The sequence below is a fragment of the Pelophylax lessonae genome, assembly GCF_965119305.1.
Source record: "Pelophylax lessonae genome assembly, chromosome: 8".
Taxonomy (NCBI): Eukaryota; Metazoa; Chordata; class Amphibia; order Anura; family Ranidae; genus Pelophylax; species Pelophylax lessonae.
Window position 1 is genome coordinate 281,851,637 of NC_138775.1, and position 15,425 is coordinate 281,867,061.

Here is a 15,425-nt window from a genome sequence, read left to right on the forward strand (position 1 = left end):
AATGAGAACGAGGGACACCTTAGAATAAGGTATGTAGGCAAAGTACACACCTCTACAATGCACCAAATTACGTGGACCATGAAGAATTGACATACCCACAAGTGATTTTTTTTTTTCACCACTACTTTTTTCTTTATACTGGCATAACTAAGGGACAAGTGCAATAATTTAGTGGTTGGATATACTGTTTACTGCATTATACCACTTCTAGTAATTAAATAGAACATTTCTTTAAAGAGGTCTATACATCAGACCAAAAAGAGGGACAAATAATACGGACAGATGAATTTGATTACAAAAGAGGGACAGTCCCTTCAAATCATGGACAGCAGGAAGCTATGCTCACAGCCAAGCCCCTGGTGCTCTCAAAATTCTATGGTCCCCTTGTTGTCACCTTGGCTATTCAGGTAAAAGTGACAGAGTTTGTATAAAGATCACCCAACGACATTATACTTCCCTCCCCAGTGCTCTTCTTACCATGCTTCTTCTGCCAAACCCACCACCAAAATGTTACTGTCTGCTGGTGTAGGAGCTCAGAGGGAGCTAGCAATTGGACAGAACTATGGGATAATTTGGGCTGCAATGAAGAGGTGAGTATTAAGTGGGGTGCTTTACAGAGACAGTGTCACTTTACCCTGAATTGATCAAGGTGACAGGGTGTGGTTAACACTGAGCAAACTGTTTAATGCACAGCTGAAATGCATAGCTTTATACGTTTTACTTGTTGCATTTGCCAGACTACACTTTTCTCCATGGCCGTCAAGTTAAAAGCAGATTGGTCCAAGGCCCACCTCTGAGCCTGGGATTGGACAGTAAAGGAGCAGCAGAACATGAATGAGGTCGTTCCCATGCTTTCTCCCTCTTTAACTATGTTAAAGCGGAGTTCCGGCCACAGAATCGTTTTTTTTTTATCAATACTTCCCAAACTGTCACCTCCTTCATACATAAACTAATCCGTTTTTTTACAGTATAGTAATCGATTGTAAACTATAAAATCTTACTTTATAAAATGTGTCCTAAATGCCACCATCTTGTCCGGGTTCCCCTGAAGCCGCTGTGTGTAAATGGATGCCCTGCTTCCTGGTTCGAGATGGAGGGGGGCTGGTGAATTCAGCGCAAAATCTCGCGCATGCCCAGTACTATGCGATCGGCATAGTATAGGGATGCCTATAATCGCGTTATTTCCTGTTTGCAAATAACGCGATGAGAGGAGCGACCGGCCGCCTACGTCACTGCCCATTGCATCCTGGGAGTGATGAGTAAGAGCTCCCAGGACGCATTTCGGGACAGGAAGTGACGGCGCGGGCCGCGGCCGCAGAGGGAGGAAGTGGAAGGAAAGGTGAGTATATTTTCTTCAATAATAAGGCAAGTAAAAAAAAAAGCGTAACTACCCATTTGTTTTTCAGGTAACAAGTAGCAAGCGGATGGCCCCAAAATCGATTAGGTCGATTTTGTGGCTGGAACTCCACTAAGCCAGTGTTCTGCAAAGCCATTGAGCTCTGATTTGTTTAGAGTGCAGCCCCTGCCTCTCCCACTCTACTGCTGCACTTGGTATTAAAGGAGGTTATACATATAGGAATATTAACTGGATGACATTGTGTTCTTATTATCTTCCTGAGGTCCAGGACCTTCACTTATTAAAAAAAATGTAATCTGTTAATAATATGCCATGTCAGGTTTAAATAATGAAGTATTACATTTTCTAGAAGCAGAACCATAGTGTGATGCATACAATGTAATCCACTGATGGCCTTTAATTAGTATATGGCATAGAGGGGTAGGGGTGGAGCTTCAAGTCATGGGTCTGTTTATGGGTCCATTTATTATGCACTCAGTGCTGGCTGAGCATCCAGCATGGATGTTGCTAAACTCCACCACTTGGGGCACGTGCTTTGGGTCTACTGCTTGGTTCCACTGGACCTCCTGTCCAACTGTACTTGCAAAGTTTTAGCACTTCCTGTAGATCACTCAGCAGAACAGCACGAGACAAGGAGCCATTATGTACAGACACTTTTCTTATCGCTGGAAGGGAACACTTTGCTGATGATCAATGTAGAGGGACATTTCGCCATAGAATACCAAACAAAAGGCGGATCTTCTCCACTGACTGTGATGGTACTCACTGTCACTGGGAGTGAAAGACAGATACTTAACCACTTACCGCAAAGTGACGTAGATCTACATCGGCAGACTTTGCGGTGTTATACCAGGATGATGCCTCTAGCTAGAGGCACCATACCGGTACCGTGGTTTACAGCCGACGGTCGGCTTTCCGTCAGTAACGACCAATGCGGCTCGGGAGCCGCTCGATCGTTACCCAGGTGAGTGGGAGGGGACGTCCCCCCCCCTCCCGCCGCCTTCCGTGACTTTGAACGGTCCTCCCGTCCCACCGGGAGACCCGAGCACCCAGCCGGCTGGATGGAGTCCCGATCAAAGCCGGAAACGGCTTTGATCGGGTCTCCGATGACATAACCCGGAGGCGGAGTCCATGACGTCACTTCCGGGTTACTCTGCTGCAAAAGGTGGCAGATTTAAAAAATGTCTGTATGCAAAAATGCAGTTTTCGGCGTTTTGCATACATGAAAGTGTAGTGGAGGGGTCTAGGGTCTTTTAGACCCTCGATCCCTCCATAAAGAGTACCTGTTTTTTTTTAAAAAAAACTGTAATAAAGTTAAAAAAAAAATAAAATAAATAGGAAAAAAAATAAAAATTTTAGCCGCCCCCGTCACCGTTAGCTCGCACACGAAAAAAAAAACGTATACGGAAGTCGAGCCGCGAATGAAATCGCTGTTCAAACCACACATGTGAGATATCGCCAGGGTGTGAGCAATAATTTAAAAAAAAGAGCTACACTCTAACTCTAAACTGGTAATCGTTAAAAAAAATTTAATGAGTCACCTGTTGAGATCTCTATTGACCGTAGTTTGTCGCCACTCCCACGGGTGTGCGCAATTTTAAACCGTAACATGTTGGGTATCTATTTACTCAGCGTGACATCATCTTTCACAATATACAAAAAAAATGGGCTAACTTTACTGTTTAAATGCAGTGAAATGTGATTTTTCAAAATTAAAAAAAAAAAATGGTGTTTTAAAGACCGCTTCGCAAATACCGCGTGACAAAAAATATTGCAATGACCGACATTTTATTCTCCAGAGTCTTTGCTAAAAAAATATATATAATGTTTGGGGGTTCTAAGTAGTTTTCTAGGAAAAAATACTGATTTTAACTTGTAAACAAAAAGTGTACGAAATAGGGCTGGGGCTTAAGTGGTTAATGGACACTGAGAATATGGCTTGGATTGCTTCAAATGGGGTCTGTATTTACACTTCTGCTAATGTGTATTGTACTTCAATGGCAGAGACAGGTTCTCCCTATTGTTTGTGTATTGAGATGTGATGTGGATTCTGTTAAGCCTGTGTGTCCCATTGTTAAATGTTAATGAACTCACATATTGTTTCTGTCCAGATGGCTAGATAATTAGTTCAGGTTAATTCTATTTTGGTATACAATTTCATCTGCATATGGTAATGTAATCAGGCAACCCCTGACCTGTCTGTGGTAATCTGATCAGGAGGGGGAGGTCCATGCTGTATATAAATTCTGTGTGACTGTTCAATAAACAGGAGATTCCAGTACAAGCTAAGTTGTGGGCTAGCTTTGTATGGGGGCGGCTGGAAAATCTGATATCTATGTTCACGACTGGGAGGAAGCCGTTTAATGACAGAAGTCCACGAGTACAGTGTGGGTTGTGGTTCCGTTACACTGACCATTAAGGTAAGCTGGCACTACACTGACCACCAATGTAAAGGACACTTGGGCAGAGACCACAGGTCTAAGGGTCTAAAGTGTACTATAACCACCATGGAAGAGGAACACTTTACCACTGACTACCAATGTAAAGGACACTTGGGCACAGACCACTAGTCTAAGAGTCTGAAGTCTACTGTGACCACCATGGTAGTGGAACACTTCAGCATTGACCACCAGTGTAAGGGGTGATCTGACTTTTCTTTTAAATGCCCCAGGTCTTTTACAGTTCTAAATTTGGTTTATGGTATTTGTAGCCACCAATTGATGCCAACACGTAAGCAGCAGTGTAATTCTGTGAATGTTACAAGACTTGAGAGCGGAGAAATTGTATAATGGCAGTCCATAGGAAGTATGAGAGGAGGGGATTTTATGTTTTTCTAAAAAGGAAGAATACAAACTTCTAAAAATACACATTCATTGAAGGGGTAATCTGATGGCTGTTACGTTTTTTTTTTTTTTTTTTTCAATGATTAGGGTAAATTGCCGCATGCCTCAAAAGGTTTTTGTCTTTCTCTGGATCAACTCCAGCTTTAAATATAGCGATCAAACTGATACATTTTAAAGAGAGACTACAATGGATTTTGTTAACTTTTTTTTTAACAATTAGCGTTTATTGAATTAAAAAAGAAGGAAAACACTACGACAATTGCGGCTAGTGGAACATGTGCTTTAACATACACAGACGGAAGGTATTTTAAAGGTACACTGTGTTGTGTCAGAGCAGCCAGCACTGTGGCATCAGTATACATGATGACAAGCAAGAGAAAAGGTACAGAATTAGCTAATATAGAGTCAATAACCAACAGTATTTCAACATGGTTAAGAATTTAAGATAACCTAATTCCATGATCCCAGCAGGGGAGGGGGAGGAGGGGGGAGAAGGATATAGAGAAGTGGACGAAGAAAATAAGAGGGGGGGAACGAACCAAAATACAATGGAAGCAAAAGACGGTACATTACTTATCTGTCATCGCACTATTTGAATGCAATTTTGATCGGCACTGTGTGTAGTGTATGATGCCATTCATGATCATCAATGGTCGGAATGATGTAAGTGCAATTATTTGTTCAATAATTTACGTTTTAAGAGGTTTTACACTATTGGAGCTTCTTTCTGTTTATTGAATGCATTGCTACAACGGTGGAGGATCCGATTTTCAAGGAGCTGAAGTTGCCCATTAACCTGCTGGATGCTGATGATTTATGTCTACCATGGCGGACCACTAGTGGAGGATATACTCAACTTCAAGCTTATGTGACCTTCCATAATAGAGGGTCCATACTCTGTGGTAAGAGTACATCTTGACTTTTGATCTTGGTGACTCCACGCGGTGAAGGGATTTCTTCTGGTTTGAATTCAGAACACAAGTTTTTTTCTTCTGTTTTCTGTTACACTATCTTGGACTATTGATTTGTTGTTTTACATGGGATTCACTTGGACAGTGTTTTTGGTGCAGCACAACATATTCATCTGTTTTTGCGTAAAATGTCTCACAACTAGTGTTGCAGATTTGTTTTTGATTGGGTTCAGATTTATGTCTATATATTTATTGTTCACAAACGCAATATATTTTCTTTAGTTTGTTTATCAGGATACATGACAACTGTAGGGGGAACCCCAAAACTCCTGGGTTTCAGTAACATTTTGACTGTTGAAGCCAGATTAAAAATTATATTTATTAGACAAACATGTAGGTAGACAGACATGATTGGAGAGCAATTCAGTCACATTACATTCTGTTGGTTTGAAAACAATTGCTCTCGCTGGCTAGGACACCTAATACAATTTATACATTCTGAAGTGGGTGGCACCTAGCTATCTAAAGTTTCTTTGAAGTCACGTCTTGATTGAAATGCGGAATAGTTGTTCACAAAGGCTTGTTACTTCCAGTAAAAACTGAACAGGTCTTCAAAAGCCTAGATAGCAATCTAACAGCTGGAGGTGTAAATTGGCTTTTGAACACAACAGCTGTTATACAATATGACTTCACACAACATGTACATCCAATATATCTCCTTAATCATAAATACATGTTTGATAATCATAAATAAATGTTTGATAAATAAAATAGCTGTTCCCTTTTCCCCATCACAACCAAGAGAAAATGTACAGATTCAGCTACTATAGAGTCAATAACCAACAGTATTTCTACATGGTTAAGAATTTAAGACAACACAATTCCATGATCCCAGCAGGGGAGGGGGGGGGAGGATATAGAGGAGTGGGACCAGGAAAAGAAGAGGAGGGAGGAATGAACAAAAATACTATGGAAGCAAAAGGGGGTTATGGAAGTAAACACCTCAAAAAACCAGTTGGGTCTCAGATCAATTTCCCCAGGAGTCTATCCAAGCCAACCAAATTTTATCAAATTTCCTGGGGCAATTGCGGCTTTCATACGTATGTTTATATAATGGTAGCACTGCATCAATGGCTGCACACCAAGTTACGGTAGGGGTATCGATGATTTCCACTTAAGAAATCTCTTCCTCCGGGCATAGAAGAAGGAGAAGAAAAGAAATAGCTTGACATAACGGCCTAGCTCTGCACCATCCAGCACCCCAAGTAGCAACACCCTGGGGTCCAGACTAAGGGGCAGGTTGCATGTGTGATTACATAGAAAATAGAAATAATAACACGCTAATGGAAATCAAATGTACAGCAGCAACTTCAAGTGTGACCACACCCCAGTAAATAGTTATATATCAAGTCGTGCTATTAATAAGTGATGGAAAATAAAGTCCATAAAAGTCCATAAATTGAAGGATCACAATTTTCTGACCAGGCTCCCTATGGATGTGTGCGTTAAACCCAACACAAATAATAATATGTGACTTGAACACCAGTGAGGTGATTAATGTTAGGTTCAAAAATTGGTGTTGTGTAGATAAACCACCACCAGTGTGAATGCTTAAAGCAAATAATTAAAAAAAGAAGAAAATAATTATAAAAAGAAAGAGAAAGGAATCTCTTGCAATGGGACAGCTAAAAGGTACCCCTTACCAGAGTGAACGAGGGCAAGTGAATATAAAGACGAGTGCTATCCTTCACCAGCTGAAATCGCCTCTTACCATGCGAAGGAAACAAAGTGAATGGGAGTGGTCATAAATATACTCCTTCTTCTGTGTTAAACCTCCACCAGTTGAACTTGCCTCTTACCATACAAATTATTGAACAAGCCAAAGTGCAGCAAGGCAATCACATGTGTCACCTAAAACCAGTGCCAGCCTTCACCAGTAGAATTCGCCTCTTACCCAATAGGGATAATAAAATCGCCTGTAGAAGTATCAGACCTCCTAGAGAAAGACACTGGACCTGAAGCAAATTCCAACCCGGATGACTCCAAAGGATGGCCAGGGTATTCAACACCATAAAAGAGAAACAGCTTCCATAGTGTAAAACCGCTTAAAATTTATTAAGAATAAAAGAGTAACACTCACAATGTAGCAGGAAGTACAGAGCATAAGTTATTAGCCGCCGGCCGGACGACTCCGCTCGTCCGCACTTCCAAGTCGCAGTCAGATGACGTCAGTACGCCGTGTCCTTACGACGTTTCGCCACAGATGACGTTTTCAAAGGTGCGGACGGCGTACTGACGCCATCTATTTGAGCAAAAAGGTTGGCCTGGGAACCCGGAAATTGGTGAGGACCGCTCCACCATCTTGAATGAGGGAAAGAGGAGCATAATATATGGTCACACATCAAGATCGGGACTAGATATGCCAGTAGAATTTGTGCGTGCCAAGCGAGACAAGAATATATAAACTGCCTCGTTGATACCACAATGTCTTTCCACATAAATATATAAGAACAAAAATACAATTAAATTAACAATAACCAACGGTACATACAAAGTTTAAAAATAGCACCATCTAGTGGTTGCTAAGAGCAAAGGAGTATCATGTAATCCAATGCTCACAAAATAATTGAGACAGCATCAGTAAAAGGCCATTAATGTTATGGAGCAAGGTATTAAAATTCTAAAAGTACCGCCCTACAAATAGACCTGTAAATGATAGTCAAAGGCTCCCAACAGACTGTGCTAAATTGGGGATAAAACAAAATTATTATTATTATTAATAATAATAAAACCCTCCAATTAAATTTCACAGTATACTAATCTGCCATAGCTAATATTGTCTCAGCTTAAAAACATTTAAAATTGCATTATTAAAACAGATATAAAAACAAAAAGTAAAAGATGAAAAATACGCGTAGTTACACAAAATTAGGCATTATCGATAAAAGCATTTACTTCGACATCAACATTAAGTCCAAAGGGCACATACGTTTTGGCTCGATGGATCCAGGTCATCTCTAATTTAGAGATGCCTCTAACCAGAGGCTCCCCCCTCCAATGAGGTACAAATTTATCTATCCCTAAAAATAATGTATTTTTGGGATTTTTGTCATGAACTAAGGCGTAATGTTTGGACACAGAGTGTTTAGGAAATCCCTTAAGGATATTAGACACGTGTTCATTTAATCTGACTTGTAGGGGTCGTTTAGTTCTTCCTATATATTGGAGCCCGCATGGGCACTGGAGCAAATAAACAATACCAGTGCTCATGCAAGAAATAAAAGGCCTTATAGTGTGAACTTTACCTGTGCTATTAGCTGTAAACTCTTTGACTGTTCTGCATCTATTAGAACTTAGGGAACAGACTCGGCATCTGTTACACCTATAAAAACCGGTCAACTGACTTAAAAAAGTGGGTTTAGGCGCTGGTGGTTCTAGAATGTTAGGTGCCACATTATCTCTCAAGGTGGGAGCCCCCTTAAAAACCACACGTGGTCTATCTGGCAGAGTACTTCCCAAAACTGGATCATTACCCAGAATATGCCAATGGCGACTAATAATGTTTTTAATACTCATGTGTTGACTTGAAAAAGGTGTAACGAAGGGCAAAACATAGGAAGAATCCTTATGGTCAACTCTACTCACATTATTCAATAACTGGTCCCTATCCAATTGGCTTACTTCTAATAGGGTCTCTTGGAGAAATTTGTCATCATACCCTTTATCTAGAAACCTCTCTGTAAGGATATGGGCTTGGGTTTTGAATTCCTGAAAATTAGTGCAGTTACGCCTAATGCGAAGATATTGACCCTTGGGTATTGCCCTCAACCAAGGAGCATAGTGGCAACTGTCGACAGGAATATATGAATTCCTGTCGGTTGCTTTGAAGTATGTAGAGGTGGTGATTGGTGAACATTCCATCTTTAATACCTATAGTGAGATCCAGAAAGTTAATAGTAGTCTGACTACATTCATAGTTTAATTGTATACCCCGATCATTCAAGTTCAGCTGGTCCAAAAAGGATGTTAAATCATTATAATGGCCATCCCAGAGGAGGAGCACATCATCTATGTACCTAGCCCAAAGCAGTATCTGCGGCCTACATTGGGCATAGATGACATCCTCCTCCCACTGGGCCATGAATAAATTGGCAAGAGAAGGGGCATATTTAGCGCCCATGGCCAAGCCAGTAACCTGGCGATAAAATTGTGCGCTGTACCAAAAATAATTGTGATGAGTAGCGAACTCCAATAGCTCCATACTGAAAGATATTTGTATTGCCGGCAGATCTGAGTCTCTGTTGAGAAACATGTTTACCGCATTCAATCCCACATTATGAGGAATGACAGTATAAAGCGATGACACGTCAGCCGTGACCATCCAAAGATGGTCAGTAGGGGTCAACCCTGACAAAAGGCCAATGACGTGCCTCGTGTCTTTAATGTACGCTGGTGTGTGATTACATATCTCCACTACAGAAGCCCAAAACTCCTGGATTTTAGGGCAAGTTGAAAGCATATGATAGAAGGTGCCTGCAGTTGACTGACATCTGTTATTCAGGGGACTAACTGTGGGGTATATGCCAGCCAGACGAGCAGGTGTGTAGTAGCCCCTATGCAAAAATTTGACTTTGGCGAGCCTGTGTTTGGCTGAGACCGTAGTGGTAACATAGTGGCTCACACAGTCATCCCGCTCCTCTTCAGTGAGGTCCAGCAGGTCTACCCACCATTTTTGCTAACTTTACTTCAGATTTTTAATGTAGGCGTTTATATGTTTTACATAAGTTGTTCTGAAATGTTTTATATACAATATTTATCTTTACAAATAAATATTTTTTACATTACAATCAGTCTTCAGAAAACGTTGAGTTAAAAATCCTCACCATCTGCTTATAGGTTGGACAGCACTCGGCATTGTTAAACCAACTTCCTGTAAGTCCAGGCTGTCAGGGACCTGCCCCCCAGGGTATTTCTGAAGCCTTCCTCAGTTTTAAGGAGAATGGGGGACTGCACTTAGACATTGTGTGGGTCTCTTTTCTGAGCATTTATGACCTGCCTGCTGCCAGAGGAAATGCACCAGGACCAGTGACATCTTATTTGACCTATGACACATGTAAACCAAGTATGTGTAGGGCTCAGACTATTGTTTATTTCTGCTGTCACTGGGGACTTTTCTTCAGTAGATAGAGCAAGGAGAAACAAGGTCATACGTTATGAATATTTATTTCTTGCTGCCTAATCCCTATAAGAGTTGTTGACAGTGATGCATGATGGGGAAGAAGGCAAATATTTAGGGTGACCTTCAGGAAGGGTCTTTGCCTCCTGGGCTCTTGCCTGGGGAGGAGGTTGCTTGCCTCCCACTCTTGGATACCATTGTAAGAGGTTTCCAGTTTTTTTTGCCTCCCAGGTCTGCTGACTGTAGAGGGTGCTGCAGGCAGAAGAAACTGAGACTGGGCCTATGGTAACAGAAGTTTGCCTGTGTTGTGGGGCCTGGAGGAGTTTTGCTGTTCTGCTTGCAAATGTATCCAGGGGGTGCAGAGAAGGAAGATTGCTGCCTGTATGGAGCATCTCGGAGGAGGATTCTATGCTGAAGAGTATGGTGGACATTGCAAAAACCTTTTACCTTTTTACCTACTATTTTACCTGTAATTGATTGTATAGGGCAGTGGTGGCCAAACCATGTGTGGCCCTTTGCTTGCCTTTATCTGGCCCCTGGGACACTATAACTCCCACTAATATGAAGTGTTATTTCTCCCACTGACACCAATGATGGGGCGCTAATCCTCCCACTGACACCAATGATGGGGCACTACTCCTCCCACTGACACCAATGATGGGGCAGTATTCCTCCCACTGACACCAATAAAGGGGTACTATTCCTTTCACTGACCCCAACAATGAGGTACATTTACTCCCACTAATATAAAGTATTATTCATTCCACTGACACCAATGATGGGGCACTAATCCTCCCACTGACACCAATAAAGGGGTACTATTCCTTTCACTGACCCCCAACAATGGGGTACATTTCCTCCCACTTATATGAAGATTTCTTCCACTGACACCAATGATGGGGCACTATTCCTCCTCCTGACTATATGAGCTTTGCTATATCTTTTTCTTTTATTCCCACTAACAACCAAGCCTGAGGCATTATTCACTAAAACTGATGCTGGGGCATTTTGTACTCCGACTGGCAACACTCTGCTCCCCCCCCCACTCCCCCCCCCCCAAAGTCTGAAGCACCGTAATCCGTCCCTTTGTTTATACAATTTGGAGACCCCCGGTATGGAAGATGAAAACACAGGTAGGTGTTGGCGCTCCAGGTTACATAGTTACATAGTAGTTGAGGTTGAATAAAGGCAATATTCCATCCAGTTCAACCTGTGTAGGTGTGTGTGTACGTAATTATTTCCCATACCCCTGAATGTTTTGATCCTTGAGATGTACGTCCAAGAGTCTTTTAAAAGTAGCCATACTCCCCGCAGTTACTACCATTTGTGGAAGAGAGTTCCACAATCTTTTAGCCCTTACTGTAGCCTAAGGTTAAATCTCTTTTCCTCTAATTGCATTGTATGGCCTCGTGTCCTCATGCATTCATTGCGACTGAACAGTTTTTTTTCTATTTTGAGATCACCGTTGAGGTACTTGTAAATCGCTATCATGTGCCCTCTCAGGCGTTTCCTTTCCAGGGAGAATAAATCAAGTGCTTGTAAGCGCTCTTCATAATTAAGGTCCTCCAATCTCCTAATTAGTTTAGTTGCCCTTCTCTGGACTCTCTCCAGCTCCTTCACATCCCTTCTGAGGATTGGTGACCAGAAATGGACAGAATACTCCAGATGTGGTCGGACCAGTGTTTTATAAAGTGGTAGGATTATAGTTTTATCTCTGGAATATATCCCCTTCCTTATGCATGCTAATATTCTGCCTGCTTTGGCAGCTGCGGCTTGACATTGCATGCTATTGCCAAGTCTATCTTCCACTAAGACTCCCAGAATGGGAGAAAATTAAAAACATAAGTAAATAATAGATCATTAGTCCATTAACAAAGGTCCATAATTGAATAAGATCTAGGTGGACTGATGGAGGATTTGCAACAAAGGGCAAGGCTCTTCAATAGAGTGAAGTCAACTCTGTAAATAGGGATAAAAAGGACACAAGAAGAGTGCCTCTAAGTGCAGTAGTTTTAATATATAAAAGGTGGACAATAGCACACTCACATTGGTAAAAATGGAAGCTCATCAAACAGGGCAGGGCCCGGTGGTGGTCGTAGCATGGTGTGGCCCGGATCCTACGGTCTTGGATCCTGGCTACCTCATGCTACGACCACCACCGGGCCCTGCCCTTTTTGATGAGCTTCACTTTTTACCAATGTGAATGTGCTATTGTCCACCTTTTATCTATTAAAACTACTGCACTTAGAGGCGCTCTTCTTGTGTCCTTTTTACCGGTTTGGAGAGGATGGGTTCTTCTTGGCAGCTTTTAAAGAGCCAACTACATACTTTACTAGAAGATAAGCCTGAACCTGTATTTTTGCTTCTTTGGGGTATCCTAAACATGAACCATCTCTTCTGTAGTTTATTGTAGTGATCGACCGATATTTTCGTTGCTGATACCGATATTTTGGCCTTTGCATATCAGTATTGGCCGATATGGGCCGATATTTTCGTACATTTAAAAAAAAATGTATTTTATTTTTATCACTTGACAGGTACTCTTGTGGAGGGATCTGGGGGTCTTAAAGACCCCAAACCCCTCCTCTGCACTTAAAAACATTCAAAATGCCAAGTTTCAATGCTGTCATTTTTTTTAATCTGGCGCCGAGTACCCGGAAGTGATGTCATGATATCACTTCCGGGTTTTTACATGGAGACCCGATCAGAGCCAAATACGGCTTTGATCGGATCTTCGGCGGCCGTGCAGGCTGGTTACCCGGGTCTCCCGGTGGAGGCGGTGGGAGGGGGGGCATCCCCTCCCGCTTCTTGTAATGACAGCTGAGAGGCTTCTCTGCTGGTTGTCATTACAAGACAGCCAACCGTCGGCTATGGACGCCGGTACCGGGTGATGCCTCTAGCTGCAGGCATCACTCCGGTGCAAGCACTTTCTGAAATATGGGCTATATTGTTAGCATACAAGGTTTGTATTTAATCAGCAACAACCACTGTATGTCATTGCTGTGTGCCTATTACATTGTATGACCACTAGATGGCAGTGTTACATTTGTGAGTTCATGTTTTGTCTATGCCTCAAAAGAGTAATATAAAGAATAGTTCCTGCTCCGAAAGAAAAGCAGCGTTCAATGAAACAACAGACTGTCTGCCTGTACTTTGTTTAGCCCCAAAAGGTTATATCTAACATATATCAGCCACCTTGGTGGCCGATTCTGCTATATCGGGGAAAGTGCATATTGGCCCTCGATATATCGGCTTTGCCGATAATCAGTCGATCCCTAGTTTATTGAGCTAAAAAAACCTATAAAACATACTAAATGACTGGCAGCCAATTTCCTATTTACCTGCCAACAATTCTGCACAGAGTTGAGATGCTAACCAACCAAGTTACCTGGCGGTCCTTATTAAACACCCAGGGGTTAGGGGGTGCTATGTATATACAGTATGCAACCTTTTTTTCTTAAGTAAAAGGGGGGGGGAGGTCTCTAAGGGGCAGCAGGAGTGCAGGAAAACTAGAGGTTGGCTTTAAGATGATCCCATTCCTGCTAGATAGGAGGGAGGGGAGTTTCATCCCTTCTCTGGGTCATTCATTAGCCTGTGCAATGGGATCTCTCCTACTATTCAGCTGTACTGATCAACAGTCCAGAGCATGTAAAAACAGTTACTATTCTGTTATTTCGTTTAGGTACTCAATATAAAACAATGTATTAAATACCACTGAACATGAAGAAGAACTTTTATACAGAGTAACAATGTAATAAATGCCTTCTAAATCTGCAGTATTTGCTGTATGATTGGCCTTAACAGAAATAAAATACTAGAATCTTGTGTGGTTCTCACTGTTTAATACATTCCAGGATGTATGTGCGGATAAGCCAGGTCACTTTTCCCACAATCCACTTACAGACTGGCAGACTTTTACATTCAGCTGTTCCATGCTAACATCTGGGAGTGGGGGGGGGGGGTTGTTTCGGCAGATGTTTAGGGAAAAAAAAAAAAGACTTTTCTGCAGCCTTAACATATTTTACATATCGAAGCACAATGGTTGTATTTGTCTCACTGTAGCAAAGTTCAGCTCGAGGTCTCACATAGCAGAGAGATCCACATCTAAAGGCACTTTCTGCAAATTAAAACTAGATTTTATGGCTGCTCGACATTATAATAAATTACAGCAACGGATTTTGGACCAGAATAAAAATTCTCAAGGAATGGCGAACTTGATGAGGAATAATCAAAAGGCAATCTGTCTACGTTGTTCATTTTCCCGCTTGCGTTTGTTGAATGTCAGTATTAGGGAAGGAATGTAGAAGGCGGATCTTGTTAAAGGAACTTTCCTGATATTAAGTCTTCGTCATCGTGGAATCCATTGCTTTTTTTGCTCTGCCATAGACCAGACACACTCTCAGAAATCAAATTGGTCTTTTGCAGTGATAGTTTTTTTTTTTTTATTATTAGAAAACAAAAAAGTGACATCAGTGGGGGGGGTTACTTTTCAACCTCTTTTTTCAGTCAAGACATCCTTTAAAAGTATGCAAACTCTTGAGTCTAAAATGTAAAAAATATAAATGTTACTAATCAATGGGAAACCTGAGCTTGGAACAATGCACACACCACCTTGATGACATCAACCTAACATCAGAAGCTCCCCCCCCCTTCATATCAGAGTTTGTCCCCATCATATCAGAGCCCCCCAAATACATTGTCCCCCTTTACTTCAAAGTCACATGTTCACATCAGAGGCCCCATACATATATATATATATATATATATATATGTGTAGCCAGGTGCTGCAGTGCGGGCTGTGCTTCCCACCCCCCACCCCCCTGCTATCCTATTCTTGTGCTTTGTGCATGTGTGTAGCTGTGGGATTTCTTCTCTCCCTCTCTGCTGCTGCAAAGCAGCTCTGTGTGAGTTCCCCACTCGCTCCCCCCTCTGTCTTGGCAAACAGCAGAGTGACCAATCACAAAGACTGGAGGAGAATCATGGGACATGTCATCCTCTTGGGAGTGCTGGCCAATGAACGTAATGGGGCTCAAACTACAGCATCCACCAACCCCTGCAGGAGGAGGAGAACTGAGGACTTTCCTTGGGAAATTCACTGGAGGTCCAGGGAAAGCAGCCTGAGGTGGGAGAGTCATGAG